Raw genomic sequence first — 4,187 nt, forward strand, 5'->3', positions numbered from 1 at the left:
CCTGGGCAGGGCCAAGCCCCACCCCAGATCTCCAGACAATCCCAATTCATCTGCTTTCATAAACACAGTATTGCTCTGGGTTGCTGTACATAGCAAATCCTCTCATCCATCACCTTAATCCTGGGCACCATGATTTCAAACCAGGCAGCACAGACCCAGGAAGACTTTTTCCCCACAGATCATATTATAATTAAATGCTGAAGGACCTGTGAGCACCTTAACACATGGCAGAGCCTTTTGGTACTAATTGCAGGAAATCAGAATCATCTCTGTGCCTTTAAAAGCAGCGGGAGGGTGTGTGTGCATGTGTGCACGCGTGCTTAAGTATATAATATAATAATATTTGTAGTAAGGAGCCAAGTATGGGAAGCTATACATTCCCCTGATAAATGGGAGGCTTAATAGAAAAGCTTGAGATAGATTTTTACACAGTATGACACTGGTTTAGGGGAAGCAATATCAACCATTGTTTAATGTAATAAAAGCCAGAGGTGTAAGAAATGATGGTAATTCTATTGTAACTGAACTTGAAGATCCCTGTCAATATATGAGTGTGAATGTGGCAGTTATTTTAGGTATGTTGTAATCTTTGCAGGCGTTTTGTCAAGAGGCACTGTGATATTAGTAAGAGTGCACAAAGGCTCAGCAATGTGTCATGCACAATTAATGTCCCCAGGTAGCAACTCCATTAGTCTTATGAAGTGAGCTCACAAATGGGAATACTAATGGGGACGCGCCTTGGGGCATTTGCTGAGCTTACTGCTAGTTTATTTCATACCCTTTATGCTCAACACAAAATTTACCTAGCCTGGATTTAAAATGTGTCTCATTACACAGGCAGCATCCTTTTACTTCAGTGATTCCCTTTTAACATGCAAGATTTGCAATTCTAATCATATCAAAACCTGACTACTCTTGCTAAAAGGGAGAAAAAGGGATAAATAAATGGAAAAAATAATCTTACGATAAAGACTGTCTGGGGTTTTAATCTTCCCTGACAGGCTTCTTTCATGTGTACACACTGGTAGCACATGTGTTCTGTTCCTGTGTGGCTGTGGGGACGTGGAGCCACAGGCAGTGCAGCTGGAGGTGGTGGGTTCTGGGTGCAGGAGGGACCCTGGCCCCCAGGATATGCGTTTGTGTCCCTGCCCCAGATGAGTTTGTGTTGTCCCTGTCTGAGTAGGATGATGGGAGCCCTGTGCTGCCAGGGCTGGGATGGACACGGCAGCTCCTGGTCTGAGATTGCCTGGGAATATGCTGCATGTCAGCAGGGTTGGTGGTGTTTGGGCAGCCCTGCCCGGGAACACAGTCAGTGCTGCCCAAGACACCTGGTGCTGGGGTCTGGCTGTTACCTGTGTGATATCTGTCTTGCCAGTTCCCTTCCTGACAGCTTGCCAGGAGCAAAACCCAGTTACAATGCTGTCACTTCCCACCTGCAGAAACTGAACAACTGGTTTATTTTAAAGAAAGTAAATCTCAGCAGAGGAGCTGTACTGAAAATAACTTGGAGGGACATCAGAGAGGTGAGGGCAATCCCTGCTGTTTCCCTCCCTACCCTTTTCCCTGGGGAGCACATGAGCTGTCTCAGTCCCCCTGGACACAGCCATTCCCAGTGGGCCTGAGTGAGGTTGAGCCCCTGTGGGTTGAAATCAGTAATTTTGGCTGAAACCACATCCCAGCTTAGCTGGGAACATGAACCCCACTCCCAAATTCCCATCAGGAATATCCATCACCTGCACAATGCCAGCTGTAGCATTCCATGGCCGTGCCATGGCCGGGACATTCCAGCCTGAGATGGGCTGGAGAGGCAGCACCCAGTACCAACTCTCCCAGCACCAAAATGCCAGATGAGCGCAGGACAGATTTATTTCCAAATCCTCATTGAATCACAGTATTGGATTTGTAATCACAGGCTCCAAATTTAGTCGAAAAATATACTAACAAAACTAATAGTTTGTTAGCTGCAAGGTAGGGACAATCAAAGTGTCTTAAGTGAAATACATGGTTCCTCAGGAGAAACTCCTACATGACAAAGACATTTAAAGTTTTATTTTAAAAAATAAATATATAATGTGGTATCAAGCTGTTTCCAGCACACACTGCTCGCCTGCACTGCGTGTGTGTGTGCCTGGTAGGGAGGGAGGTTGGGAAAGTTCACCAGTGTGTAACTGTCTCCAGCCACTGCACGAGCTGCTTCGGGAGAGGACATAAACCAAAATGACTCCTCAGGAACCCAGAGGAGAAGCAGGAACTGCTTGGTGGAGAATTATAGCTATGGGTGAAATTAGATGTACTCAGAGCCCCAAGGCTGAGAGAAATAAAAAGCATTTTAAATGGAGTGTAGAATTCATATTCCTCAGTCACTACCAATAAATAAATCCTTGACAATTTTTTCTGTAAACAGTGGTTACACTTTGCTCCATTGTCTCCATGTTGCATATTCCAGGTGGGAAGGTGGGCTCCCCCCTCACCCATGGCCAGGGCAGTGGGATGCAGGGCTGGTTACCATGGTGGCTGTGTGCAGTCTGGGCCATCCAGCACCCAGCTCCCACGGCAGCCTGTGCCTTCTGAGTACCTCCAAAAACCTCTGAATCCTTGTGGGGGAATCTCCCTTTCCCCTCAAAGCCCTGGGGCCACAGCTATGGGAAAAATGTGTGAAACGCTTTTCTTCTGCAGAAGGCAGTTTTGCCAAGGGTAAAGCACTTTCCAAGAGGTGGCAAATCCAGCCACACTGGTGATTTAATGCTGAAATGCACCATTCCAGTTCATATTTTTATTTGGAGCAGTTAGGCATTATTTTTACCTGATTGAGAACAATTGATCTAAACAGCTGAGTAGTTGTCAACTTTGTTCAGAATTTCATTTTGCAGAATACTCCGGTATTCATTTTGACTTTGAAATGTTTGGTAGTCTTTACCTTCTTTTTTGCTCAGCAGAACTGCTGGAGGAGATAATTCAAGTGTGCTTTCCTTCCATTTCAGAAAATAGATTTTTAAAATGCTCTAGTAATTTTAAACGAAAATTAAAACTTCTGCAGTATGCTTATTAGGTCAAGACTAGCAAAGGAAGATGAAGAACTTTACATGCAGAGACAATGGATTCAGAGCCATGCTCAGTCATTTATTTTTGACTAATTAAACCATAAGATTTTTCTCTTTATTATGTACTGTTTGCCAAGTTCATTATTTGCTCACCCATAAATCATCTTCAGTAGCCAAAGGTAAATTCCCCTCTCTTGTGAGGCTGCTGTTAGTATGTGCCACAAACCCCATGTCTGTGGGGCTGTAGCACTGCTGTGGGAACTGCTGGACCCCAGGTCAATCCTTGTTGCTTCTGCAGGAATCAGGGGGAGATGGTGCAAGGGCCTCCCTGCAGGAGAGACATGAAGAGCTTTTCCCTTCTGCTGAGGAGCTCTGCACAAGGAGCAGCAAGGAATACCTAGTCTGTCCATGTTAAATCATTACTTGACACTGAAGCCTTCCTTTAGGCTGACATGGTGCCAACAGATTTACCAAACTTTTTGTAACTAGCAAGTTATTGAGTGTCACTTCAGTGAAGTGTATGTGGAAAATGCACGGAAGGTGCCAAGAATGCTGCATAGTCTTTAATATTACATTAAGCATCTGCTGCTGCCATTTATGGATCAGATAGCATTTTACTCTTGAGATATTTGATTTTATTACCTTCTAGGGAGAGAGCCAAACAAGTGTTCTTATTGATTTGCACATTAAATATATTAGTAATAAAACAACATCTCTGTAAACCAATTGTAAAATCAATATTAATTGGTACCAAAATATCACAAGTAGTTGAATTACAATTAAAGAGGGTAGCTTCAAAGTCTCCCTTCCAGTCCAGAGATGACACACACCAAATGAGAAAGGGGCACCAAATCTGAGCAGAACATCAGAGTATGTTGTTCAGAGCAGTTAACACCTGTTCCAAGTAAAATATGAAGAGATATTCAGATTTGTTTGAGGAGATCAAGGGTCATTGAGATTCAGTTCATGGAGAGCCACTCACTTTGCATGGGCACACGATCAGCAGTTTAAATCTTATGGGAACAAATCCAAACCTTGCTTATGTCTTTGTCTACAGGACAGCACATGGCTTTGCAGAGTCAGTTTGGGCAGAGCTGTGGAGCTGCAGATCTGCCCCCCTGCTGATAGGGCGCTAAAGCCCAAAAT

The sequence above is a fragment of the Calypte anna genome, chromosome 17 (genome assembly GCF_003957555.1).
Source record: "Calypte anna isolate BGI_N300 chromosome 17, bCalAnn1_v1.p, whole genome shotgun sequence".
Taxonomy (NCBI): Eukaryota; Metazoa; Chordata; class Aves; order Apodiformes; family Trochilidae; genus Calypte; species Calypte anna.